This window comes from Crocodylus porosus, unplaced genomic scaffold, assembly GCF_001723895.1.
Source record: "Crocodylus porosus isolate Cpor-Errol unplaced genomic scaffold, CroPor_comp1, whole genome shotgun sequence".
Classification (NCBI taxonomy): domain Eukaryota; kingdom Metazoa; phylum Chordata; order Crocodylia; family Crocodylidae; genus Crocodylus; species Crocodylus porosus.
This window is the reverse complement of record NW_017728949.1, coordinates 21,454,313-21,467,829: the sequence shown is the minus strand read 5'-3', so window position 1 is coordinate 21,467,829 and position 13,517 is coordinate 21,454,313. Positions and strand designations below refer to the sequence as shown.

Below are 13,517 nucleotides of genomic sequence, written 5' to 3'. Positions count from 1 at the left end.
GAGGTGGCCATGCTCCTGGGCCCCAGAGCCTGAAGAAGGGACAGGCAGCCCCCGCAGCCAAGAGCCAGGGGCTCTGTCTGCATGGAGCCCGGAACCATGGGCTCCGTCTGGGTGGCCGTCTCTGAGGTGCCCAATGGAGGGGCCACAGAGCCCGAGGGGACCCTCGGGGTGCAGCGCGTGCCCATCCATGTCATGCCTCTGGTAGGCTGGCTACGGCTGGGGCTGGCTATGGCTGGGGGGGGTCGCAGGCAGGGTCTCGTGCCCTCCCGCACCCTCCCCCGTGAGAACTCCGCGCTAACTCAAGTGCCTGTTTGCGCAGCCTGTTCACGCGGCTCCGGTCGCGGGGCTCTCTGGGGGGCTGGGCCAAGATACACCTGCCTTCTTGGTTCCCATTACTCCATGTGCAATGAACTTTCTCCCTTCTGGCAGCGTTTCCCAGCATATTACTGGGAGTCTTTGACAAGGGGATTAACTTGTAGTCCTTTCTCTTGTGTCTTCCCATGCCAGGTTAACTGCACTGGCTTTTTTTGCCTTGGCAAGTTCTCAAGTATTTGCCCAATGTGGCAGTACTGAGCACAAAAGCTTCTAAAATCCCACTTGCCTCTTAAACTGAAAGGCAGTTGGTTCTTTACACTAGTTCAGACCTCCAAAGTATTACCAATAATTAGTAGCAGAAATATTTATTTTGTAGTGCCTAAAGTCCCCTGTCATGCTGGGTATTGCACACACATAGAAAAAGAGGTCATCCCTACCATACAGGGCTTACAAGCTAAAGAGCCCTTCCCTGCATGCACTTCTGAAGGGATTTCTTCACCTTATTTCTGTTTGAAATAGACCATAACCGCTGGTCTGTCATGATGATTTCACCTCATTTTCATGCATTAGTTAATCACAGTGATGAAATCACAGGCTGCTTGCAGACATTTAAAAAAACCCCAAAAACACGCTTGACCAGAAGAAGCAGCATGTTACTTCAACCTGACTCTGCTGTATAGAGTGGGCATTTCAGTGGGGATTTTTGGCACTTTTAGCTAAAGCCGATTAATCAGCTATTAGATAAAAGTGCCAAAAAGCCCTACTTAAAGCACCTGATCTTTACAGATGTCAGGTAAGTTGAGTCCAATTAAGGTGCTGCCTTTTCTGGATATGCATGGGGCTCGATGCAGGAATGCACTGAGTTTATAGTGCCTTTTTTTAAATATCTGCAAGCAGCCACAGTCGTTATTTTGGTATCCGAACACATGAATATTTCCTATTCAGTTGTACAGAAAAGCAAGAATGTCTTTGCTAAATGCAATAAAGTTGGTGTGTGATCTAGTTGGGGAAGCAGAGAAATGAAAGTAAGCAGTTTCTGAGCTCTCTTGGACTGACTCCTTTTGTGACCATCAGTAGGTCAGTTAAGCCTGGTGTGTATTAGAAGCCCTACACATTTGTAATTATGCTGAACTAAAACTAACTTATTTACACTGGCACAGTGATTCGGTTTAAACCAGGCTTTGTGCAGTAAGCTGTAGGCAACGCCTTTGAACTAACTCTGCTGTGCCATTCCTCAAAGCAGCAGAAGGAAATGCAAGGCTTTAATTTAGGGCTCTTTCTTTTTCTTTTTATTGTTTTAGCATTAAAAAGTGTATTTTCTTCTTAGAAATGTGGATTTGTGTGAGAATAAATATGTCCATTGCAGATTATGGAAGCTTTCCAGCAAAGTATCAGTCTCTTGGCTACTGGCTTTTTCAAGCAAGAAATGCTATAGAGGCCTTCTGGATCACAGATATGGGCCCTGGTTATGGCCGAGCAAGGATCAAATTCTCCCTATTTACCCTCTTCAATCCTTTTCCTGTCTCTCTTTCCTCCTATGTTAAGGGCCAATGCAACAGAGAGCCCAGTGAAGTGGCTACCTGCTGGGGAGACTACAGACTCCAGTGCTCTTTTTGTTTTCTACTGAAAAGGAGGGGAGTCGCCTCATCATACCATGTTGGTTGGCTCCCACTGTGCCTTCCACACCTCATTAGATGTTTGGTCCCTGTACTTTTTCCCAGCCTCCCACGTCTGCCATGATTGGGCACAAGGAGCCTACAAAGAGCTGTGCTCCATGGCATCCACAAATCTCCCCCAACACAAGCTCCTCTTCTGTCCCCTACATCTCCAGGATCAACAGAAAAGCAACAGCAATGCTGCATTCAGGGTTTTCACCTAGGGAGATGCTGTGAAAGCAGACAACTTCTGCATATTGTTAATCTGCTGCTATGTCATTTACATGGCAATCTGCTCTCCATTTTGGGAGGGAAGAAGTGATACAGATTGAGTGAAGAATGTTATTTAATCCAAAGATAGTATTGTTTCCACCAGAGGCTACGTTACAAATATGAACTGGGAAAAAAGGGAAGACCATGCTTTTCCATATTTTATTTTTGGAGTTGCTTGTTCTGAAGTTGAGACTGACTGTCTGACAGGAGACCACCAGGTAAATAGCAAATGTTCTTCTGTACCCATAAATACAGATGGGTTAGTCTCCCACCAGTGTTTCGCTCATGATAATTTTCTTCCTCATGTTTTCTTTGCTGCAGAGGGAGGAAGGGTATTTGTTAAATGTTCTCTGGAAACTATCAAGCAAAGCTAAATGGCTCTGTCTTCCTTAGTCTCATTTGTTTAACTTCTTATTAGAAGAAAATCTGCTGTTAAGCAGAGATATGAAGGCTGAGAAGTGCAATAGAGCAGCAATAGATAAGAACAGTTAATAATAGAACCAGCTTGTACTATGGCTTTGAAAGTAGTTATTGATGCAGACAAACAGTGCTTTTACTCCAGAGTAATTTTAGCTTTGCTCTGTAGTAAAAGTGGAGCAAAACATGACATACAATTTTACTTCAGTGTAGGTCAGTCCACAGCAAGGTAAGGTTGCCCCTCAAAGTGAGTAGAAACTATAGACTGTTTAAGTTACCACAGTATACCCAGAACGTGCCTGCTCCTGAAGTCAGTTTCATCCCAGAGTAGCAGACGAGCTTCTTAATAAGTTGGCACTGTAATGGCACCTCGTTGCTGGCATCCAGTTTGGGAGAGCTGATTGTTCATCCACCCCTTATTATGCAGTAAATTTACTATGGAATAAAATTCTTGTTACTTAAATCCCTAGTCCAGAGGTGTTAAACATGTGGGCCTTTGGCCAGATCCAGCCCACACAGTTGGGTCATCCGGCCCATGTCCTTGATGGGAGAACTTCTGCTAAGTGGCTGGGTGAGAGCCACGGTGCTGGAGCCCCAGCAGCACCTTGATTTGTTCCTGCAATGGCAGCTAAGCAGCCAGGGTGCCGAGCCTCTTCCTTCAGTGCTGCTGGGGCTCCGGCACTGCTGCTTTTGCCTGGGTGTTTACCAGCCATGCTGGCAACAGCCATGGCATTGGAGCCCCAGTAGCACCATGGGAAGAAGCCCAGCATTGCAGTTTGTTCCCATGGCAGGAGCCATCTAAAGTCTGGGTTGCTGGGCCCCTTCCTGCCAGGTCCCAGACTGGTGAGAGCAAGCACTGCATCCGCTGAATCCATCGTGGGGAGGGGGAGGTCTGTGGGCACAATCCAGCCCATGAGGCTGGTCATGAACAATTCCTCTGGCCCATGGACCAGCCTTGTACAACTCATCCAGCCCACAAGGCCCAATGAATTTGACATCCCTGCCCTAGTTCATAGGCTCTTGAAGCAGCACAAAGCATTACTATAGAAAATGGAGTGATGAAGAGGGGCCTCAGGCCAGGAGCAGCTACAAAGTCAAAGGAGAAAACAGAGTTACTTACCATTAACTGGAGTTTTTTGAGATCAGTGTTTACATATACATTCAGATCCCTTCCTCTTCTTCTTCTGCTGAGTCAAGTATTATAGGACTCTCTGGCTGAGAGGAAACTTTGAAGCAAGAAGTATGTATCACCCTTTATCCCCACAGCTTGAAATCACTAGGAAAAGCAGGCAAGCATATGTTCTAGGCATAAAATTCTCTGATTAAATCAGGGTTTATGAAATGGACCCATAAGTAAGAATGAATCACGCGTTTGGAAAAATTGCAGCTGCTGATATGTAACTTTGATTTTTTTGTTATTGTTTGTAGAATATGTACTCATGACAGTTTATATTGACTGAACAGAATATCAGAACAGACATTGTCATGGATGCTTATTTCAGCATAAATCCAGCTGTAGATATAAGACAGGTATGTTTGAATACTTTTATATTTGCTTTTTACTCTGAATATTAGTGACAGCTCCTATCTTCACTTAGAAGGATTTTCCATTGAGAAGCTAATCAAATGCTTATTACCCATGTCATAGTTTGAAATCCACCAACTGATGAAAGTATATGTGTGTGTGTTTATATCTGCATATGCATTCTGTATGCATGTATAGATATAGATAAAACTGGGTACATATCTATATAGCAATAGAAAGATAGATGTTCTTTAATTTGCATTCAGTTTTATCCTCCAGTTCTGAAAGTTGATGCCATTCTTTTCAGAATTCAAGTGTTACAAAAACACTAGACCTCAATAGCCCTCATCTTTAAAGTTCAACTTTGTGACTTTGTGTTACAGATTCAAAAATTTGTACATGAGACCAAATTTAGTGATAACAAAAGCAGAGCAGTGGTATATGCTGTTTGGTATAAATGGAAAAAGTACTGTGTAAACAGAAAAGTAGCGTGAACAAGATGTGCTGTTTTATTTGCAGATTTAAAGGAAATAGTTTTTCCCCCGTATCTTCCTTATGTCCCCTTTATAAATAAGTTACACTTGTTATTCACTCCCAAGAATTGTTTAGTTAGTTCAAATAACTTTCTTCAGCCCACTAACTCCAAATCTCCAAATTTCTCTTCACTTGAACCACTTGAACCACAGATGCAACCACTGACTTAGGCCTGGTCATTTCCACAAGTTACAAGTCCCTGCCACAGATTTTAATTAAGCCTGTTTCAAGTTTGCTTCCAACCTATGAATTAAGAGCATGTGACCATTTCTCTAGAAAAAGATTTATCTTCCACCCACACTTCCTTTCTCTAGATGTGTTAAATCAAAAACACTATAGATTTGAGGGATAGTATTCCTCTTTGCAGTCCTGTGAGGAAAGCTGCTGACATCGGTGAGGCAGTTTCTGGTCTTAGTTGCACCACTATAGATCTGAAATAATTCTGATAACTTCAGTAATGTTATTCTTGATTAACCCTGATACGAAACAGAGAAGACTGTGACCGTATACAATTCTTTGTGTGAATAAAAGGAGGCCACCTTAGTCCCCCACTAGTCCTGCTTTGGTTTAACAATTGCTTTTGGGCCAGTTACCACAGAGGGGAGGGCATCAGTTAATGTGTGGATCTAAACTGACAAATGTGAAGCTCCTCACTGTAACACGTGGTGCTTTCACAGAAAGTACCATGACTTACAGCACCCCCCACCTCCCCACCCAACAGATACTCACTGTTTGGGAGGTGGGGAGAGAGGGGGGATCGAGCTCCACTTCGCAGGCAGTCCAGATGAGAGAGGCTGCGTGTCTGCAGCCTCCCTCCCTTAGCCGTGCCCCACGCCCCCAACTTCAATGGTGTCTGCAGGATGGGAAGGGAGATGGGGGAGGGGAGGGAGCTCCAGTCTGGGGTTTTCCCAGCCTGCTCTAAGGGGAAGTGGATTGGAGCCTCCCACCACCAGCCCAGCCTTGCTTGCACTCAGGGACAAACAGAAATTATGAAGGTGCTCTGCTTTGGAGCTCCTTTATATGAACCCTCATTAAATGAAGATTAATTTCTCACACAATCAGGGACTTTGCAGCTGTGCACTTTTGTCAGGAAATGGCTATAGAGCATGTTCAAGGGGTCAATTGCATGACAAATATCACTTCTGTCAGTGCCCTAAATGTTCAATTTCCTACATGTTTTTATAATATTAAATGCATGAGACTACTTTTCCATTTTTCCATTCTTTTCAGATTGAAGGTGGCTTCATTCAGGGGGTAAGACTCTATACAATGGAAGAAATACAATTTTCCCCAGAAGGAGAGCAGTACACTCTGGGCCCTGATACATATATAATTCCTGCTGTCTGTGACATCCCTGAGCTGTTCAATGTTTACTTGCTGCCAACCACAAAAAACCCACTTGCCATCTACTTTTCCAAGGTAAGTGAGCCATGTAATGGGTTGTATAGAGCTCTACTGCAAGATCGTTATAGCCACTTATAGTTACTTATGCCTGTCTGGTGAGCACATTTCCAAGAGTTTGTTCCACTTGCAGTGCTATATTGACATTCAGAGAAATCCCTTTTCCTTAAAATGGGAAACATCACTCTCCAGTCATACCTCTACAAGTGGAAGGACCTATGGGCATGCACTGTCAATAAGAAAAAGGATCATTTACAGTTAGCTGAATATTGGCGGGGGGGAGGTGGTATGTGCATGCAAGTGTGTGAGTACTAGAAGTAGCTTGTCCTGAAGGGTAGAATGACTCCCTAATGTCATTTTATTTCCTTCTTAGAAGGAGCTTGCCCTGAAGAGCTTAAGGCTAAACAGACAAACTGACAAAAGGGAGAGAGAGGGAGAATTGATATTCGCAGTAAAGAGGTGAAGAACTGAGGCAGGCGGATATTTGCCAGGTGTCATATAAGAGGCTTGTGACAGCTCGCTGTAGGAACTGAATCCACTGTGCCCATTAGGTTAACTACAGAGAAAGTTTTTCCTGTCATTCCTATTTCAAGGATGTATTCACACCTGTGCAGATTCAACACAAGGCTCCTGCACCAGTTCTGCCCTCAGAGTAGAAGTAACTGGAACTGTAGTGGGGTACAGGCCTCTGACTGATGAGAGAAATTCCCACTACCTGGCCTAATGTCTAAAGTAACTACACTAGAGGGGTGCCCGTACATGTGCTCCAACATTTTCTACTTACACGTTCTACTATTAATCAATTAATTGAGTCTGCTGGAATGTTTTAACTAGAATGCTCCAGCATGCCTCACCGTCACATGTATTAAGCATCCTGCATTTCAAAATGGCCACAGGGGCACTTTAGCTAAAACTCATTGAATAAGCTTTAATTAAAGCACCCCCACAGCCATTTTGAAATGCAGGACACTTAATATGCGTGATACTGCACTGTCTTATTTGGGGCGGTTGTCTGGGAACTGCTCTAATTAAACTCCTACCACCACCCTGGATCACATATATAGACACCCAAGGAGTGGAAATTTCCAGAAGGAAGTCTATGTTGGATGTCCATGGAAAAGATTCTTGAGGAAGGAAAACTCCCACTTCTTAGAGACTTAGCAGTGTATAACTGATCCCAGAGATCCTAACACTTTTCACTCATATAACAGGCGATCCATTTGTAGTTATTTTGTACATAGTGAAGCTGTGTTTATACTGTAAGTCCTGAGTTGTTTCATTATGTTAGTGTTACCCTTGCAGTCCCAGAATGAACCTTTGCTTATGATCAGCTGGAAGAAATAATAACAATAACAAAAATAATAATAAAGATTCTCCTATGGGCCAAATCCTAGTCTTCAGTTCCTCCCTGGCCTGGACCTACTGAGAGGTCTGAACAGATACATTGGTCATCTTAAAGATTTGGGTCAGATTTTGGGCTAGTGTTAATTAGCATAGTTCAACTGGCTTCAGCAGAGCTATACTAATATATGACAGCTAGAGATCTGGGCTTTTATCGGCTGTATCTAACTCATCTCTCTCTATCTCAGGGCATTGGTGAGGCTGGTGTATTCTTGGGAAGCTCTGTGTTCTTTGCTTTAAGGGATGCAGTGGCTGCTGTGAGGAAGGAAAGAGGATTACCGGAGACCTTCACACTGAACAGCCCTCTGACTGCTGAGCAGATTCCAATGGCCTGTGCTGATGACTTCACTAAGATGGTAATGAAGTTTTTTATGAATCCTTGGAAACATTTCTGGTTTAGCCACATCCTCCTCATATTTCCCATCTTGTTGGTTCTGAATTAATCTGCATTTTGACTTGTCACATGAAATGCTTATTGAGCTGCATCTCTTGTACATATCACATGACAGCCACTGAAATTTTGTATTTTATTTAATCAACAATACCATGCTTTATATATCTTTTGCCAGCACAAAATATAGCTAGAGATGAACATTCAGCATACAGGGGTTCGGCTGAATCAAGCTCTGAATCTAACATGAATATCTGTTCAGTTTCTTCAGCAATAATGACTTGAACATACATATTCTCTTGCATGTAGAGGAACCCAAATACACTTTGCAAATTATGGCCTGACTTTCTCCCTAATGTCATTTTATTTCCTTCTTAGTATTAGGCCAAGAATGAACATGGCCTTGAACAATTATTTACACCTACACTAACTTTTAAATAATTGCTAGGTATAATTTAAGGTGTTGTAAAATCCTGAATGAGCTAGATGCTGGTTACCCCAGGGCTTAGTGGTTTCATGCACTGAAAACATGTACTAGCTTTATAGCTGGTTGTTATCAAGCTTTAATTTGCATATGTAAGAAAGTCTCCCAGCTGCAGGGATGTACTGTGCCCAGTGTGAACACAGATCCCCAGGGCTCAGGGGTGTGTGAAACCCCTGGGCCCAGGGCTTAGAGGTTTTCTGCATCCCCAAGCCCCAGGGATCACAGCTGCCTCGATCCCCTGGCCCAAGGGTTTCACTAGTAAAGATATTAGGGAATTGCACAGGAGATGTTTGTAGATCAAAAAAGTAACCAAATCCTCCTCTGTCAGGGTAAATTGCAGCTGGCAGGGGGGGAATTGGGACAGGAGATGCATGGAGATATATAGCTCATGGCTGAACTGAGGTGCTGGCAGAGTGTCATTGTTCCACCAAGAGGGTCCCTGCATCAGGCCAAAATGTCAATATAAAGGAGTGTGTTGGGGGCAGGCTTTCTCAGGCAGACTTTGCATCCCAAAATCCTTGCTTTGAAGACTTGGAAGGGCAGCAGTTCATAAGTGATGTTGGTAGCACCAGTAAGTACCTGGAATCACTGAGCTCCCCTCTTGTAGAAACACAGCTTTCTGCCAGTTCTAGAGGATTTACTTAGCCACTTACAAAGAAAGGATTTTCTGGTGCTTGAAATGCCCTATCTTTGATTTCATCAGTATGGCCAACTATGTGTTCTGTGAACTTCTGAGAACTCAAATAGATAAGTAGAGGCCTAGCTTTCAAGTAGTTGACGTGGGTGGGCAGGATAAACTTGGTGCTGCCATGAGCCAGTGGAACCTTGTGTTTGCCTCATGCTCCCCCCTGCACCTCCATAATTTTTTGCTGACATGCCAACATCCAGTTCTGCCCCACACTTTCAATCATTCACATGGGAGGAAGATTGTGGCCAGGCATCTAAAGAGAAACCCTGGTATTATCCCAGGGAGCTGTCTAGGGAGTCTAAACAGTTTCCAGCTCCAAGAACGCTCCTAAAATTATGGGATTTCCCTGCAGCTGTTATGACCTCTATGATTTAATTGCTACAGCTCCACAGCTAGTCAACACCCCCTCACATGATTGAGTAGTAACTACCACCCATTCCTCTCCCTATTTTGGGCCCCCTGGACACACAAGCTCATCTGTGAGAAAGGCAAGAGCTTGTCTCGTTTACTGGAATTTGAATTTGATGAACTAAGTGGTTATAAATAACCCAGAGGCTCCTTAGAGTCACACCAATCTTTTAATCCATGTACAAGAGGAAGAAGTGTGGATTAGCATGTATAGTGGCATCTACAGGGCTAGGAAACTTACTTAGGGAATACACATCTTGGAATTACAGTGGGTTCTCTTTTTCATAATGGTGCCATACTTAACAATATCATGTTTTTGTTTGTTTTTCCCTTTCATATTCCCAAAGATAAGCCTGGAACCTACAAACCTTGCGCTATTGAAATAGTCTAATACTGTTTCCCAGATTCTGAAGTAATTATGCGATAGTTTTAGTCACTTTCCAATTGTAAAGCGTTCTAAGCTTAATAGTAAATTAACTAATTTAAAATCTATTCACTGATGCACAGAGTGTCTGTAAGACTGGATATTATCTATAGCTCTTATTGTATTGCCAACATGATGGTGGCTCTTACATCCCATCATGTAACTCACATTCAGTTCAAATATTTAGAGACAAAATAACTACATTATATCTTTACAAATATCTTTGTATTACTATTAATGTAGAATTTGCTCAGGCCACTTCTTGATAAACTTTGCCAAGTGACCATTTTTCTTGATAAATTGCTAGTGCCTGTTGCATAAGGTTATGAGGGTGAGAACTAGCTAACAGGTCTTCTTTTTGTGTTACTAATTTGAGGTTAAAATGTTCCTAAAGTGGAGTTATTATTGGATCTTTCACTTTATTATATTTATGGGCATCTGAGACAATTTTAGAATTAGGTACCACAGCAATCCAAGCCATGGAAAAGGATATGGATTTGAATTTAAGAAGCAAGAATGTAAACAACATGAAAAAAGCTAGGAAGTGGCATTTTTGTTAGTTGTTTTTTAGTTCTGATGTCTGCATTTGTTTTAAAATATTTTCAATAAAAAGACATTTAAAGAAAGAATATCTATTTCAGGGGGTTTCACTGGAGTGCTAGAAAAGGGGGTCCCTCTAGTTCTTTTATAACATTGTGCTTATGCAGGCCATAGTTCTAAGAAAAAATAATACATATGCCAGGAATAATGTAGTTGGGAATGAAACTGAAAATATTTTATTTTCTTCCTTTTGCTTAATTTAATCTCTGGACTCCTTTAAGAGACATTTGGATGTTTATCTTGCTCAGATCCTTTGACCCCAGCTGACTTCCTGCCCCTGGGGCAGGAGGCTGGACGCATTGATCTTCCGAAGTCCCTTTGAGCCCTAATGTCTATGAAATCTATGAAATTTTCACCCAATCTGGCCACAGAAAGCAGTCTATAGCTGTGACCAAACACAAGTGCATGACTGCAGATCACTTCAAAAATGGCCAGTTGGGTGAACTCTGAACCCTCATTGCATGATGGGTCAGATGAAAACATTTCAAAACAGAATGTCTTCTGCATAGGCAGCAGAAGAGGGGGCTAATGGGGCTTAGCCCCACTAAGCTTCGGGCTTAGTGGGGGCTTCCAGCAGGTGCAGCAGGGGTGAGGTGGGGGGAAGGGCAGGCATTGCTCAGCTGGCAGCGTGGACTGAGCCATGAGTGGCTTATTTGGGGGGCACAGCTTGTGCTGTTATGTGCACCCCAGAAGGCATGGGGGGCACATGCCCCCAGTAAGCTCAGGGCAGGGCAGGATACTGCTGCAGGCCAGGGCCAGGGCTACGCTGGCCTCTTCCCAGTGAGGGGGGGCCATGCTATACTGGGGGCACTGGGAGGGAGATTATGAGGGGGGGGGGCACTCCCAGTAGTCTGGCCATGCAGTCCAGGGGTCAGGGCCCAACAGTGAGGTTTGAAAGAAACCCAGATGTGTGACACCTGGGTGGGTAGAAACACAGAATGTTACACCCCTGCATAACCCAATTGATTTTCTTATGGTCACAATCCCCTTCCCATAACAGTAAATAGCAACACAGCTCTAACTATGATCCACCACTAGATGGTGGAGGTGAGGCTTCTGCTGCTCCAGGGAAAATGGCCTCCTTTAATCGTTCCTGGGAACACAGCAAAACAGGATCTGAACAGCTGCTGCAGGCACTAAGCTCCATTTCTTTGCTTTATTGGCAAATTGTTCTCTTATGCAGTTTCCTTCTAGAAATGCACTTACTGCAAACACTGATAATTAAGTGTCCCCTCACACATCCATGCTGGTTTGTTTTCTCTCAGCCTACTCCCTCTTGGGACCGTCTCCCCCTTCCAGCACATCCACCTGGAGACAGGAGTTTCCCATTGCAGGTCTCTGACTCTGTGGCTCGAGCCTTCTCAGTTTGGATTGCACCCCAGCATCTCAGTCAGACACAACTAATAGCCTGGTCATTAACCCTTTAAGGGCTCAACTGCTTTTTCCAGCCCCAGCAAGCCTACTAGCCTTGCTTACCAACCCCTCTCCACCCTTTCCCTGGCACCTGTGTCCTTGGTTGCACAGCCCCAAACCCAGTGGGGAGTCAGCATCTCATGGGATGACAAGGCTCTCCCCTGTTTTGATGCCTGCTCCCTGGGCAAGTATCAGCTTGGTCTCCCCTAGCTTCGGCTGATTTTTTTATTAGGCTAAATGCATGGTTGATCTAGACACAGGCAAACTTTTTGGGTATTGAAATAGGCTTGAGGAAGTGATACCCAATGGCTTGCCAGTGTCTATCCTAACCATGCAACTGCTTCAATAAAAGAAGTCACCCACAAGAAACCTTGTATCTCTCAGATTATTTAAATCACTTTGCTCTAACTTAGTCTACCTTGGTGTGGACATTCTTACCTGAAGAAAGGCCCTGAAGATGAAGTCAAACAGGGATGAGATGGATTCCAGAGAGCAAGAAAATCTTGTGATTCAGGAGGCTTCTTGAAGCCCTCTGCTCTGCAAGGAAGAGAGTGGTGTTAAGGAAGTCTCTCATCATACAATAGAACAAGTGCCTTGTGTTGGGGTGGTCAGTGACATGGAGAGGACTAGTTTGTATGACTCGGGAGACACTGACTAAATAAGATGTTAGTTCTTAGGCTCTATAACAATCTTCTGAAAAGATGACTGCTGTTCTAAAAAGGTTTCTCCAAATCTGAGTGGAACAAACTGGCCATGCCGACAGGTAATCTGCACCCAATGGGATACTGAATGCATCAATTCTTAACAACCTGTAAAATGAGAACCTGGCTAAAGCAGATAGATATTCTTTCTTCCCAATCTCTTTTGTTTAATGAAGGATGTTGGGAACAGAGACCAAGAATGGTTAATATCATCAAAACTAAACTGGGAGGTGACAAGCTATATGGATATAGCCAGGCAGATGTCCAGATTTTACAGACAGGGGAGAATGGGCAATATCACAAGCAAGCTCCCTTCTGTATCGAACTCTTAATGGTAAGCCTCCCTTTCTTTGTGCAGGTGTTTCTGCAACTTTTGCAGTAAAACTGTTCAACTTGTGGATAAATAAGTAAGATATTAGTGCAGTAGTTGCTAGTATCTGTAAAGTCAGTATAGATAATAGACTAATGGTAAGTAAATTGCATGGACTACTACGTACAACACTAGATAGGTCATAAGCACCATAGGCAAATCAAATTTGGCAACTCCTTACAGTGCTTGGATGCGCTAATACAGGGCTGTCCAGCGCCTAAGTGACCGGGGGCCACACGTCACATGGGCTGCACAAGAATGAGCTGTGGCCCCCTTGGGCCTCATGACATGAATAAAACCCTGTACTGTACTGCACACCCACCCCCCTCCACCACTGCACTGTGTGCCTTCCTGGCCATCTCCACTGCATCATACATCACGTCTGCTCCCAACCACTGCACGGCATGTCCACAGGGCCCTGGCCTCACTCTCAGTTGCCTGTGCCCGCCTCACCCTGCCCCCTTTGCTTTCAATTGTATTTTTCTTACCTTCCTGATCAGATGGCATTAACCAACCT

At 43.8% G+C, this 13,517-nt stretch overlaps 1 pseudogene; it reads left to right on the top strand.

The window, feature by feature from the left end:
• Positions 1–13,012, top strand: part of LOC109322470 — a 34,343-nt pseudogene extending 21,331 nt beyond the window's left edge.
• Positions 13,013–13,517: the final 505 nt, after the last annotated feature.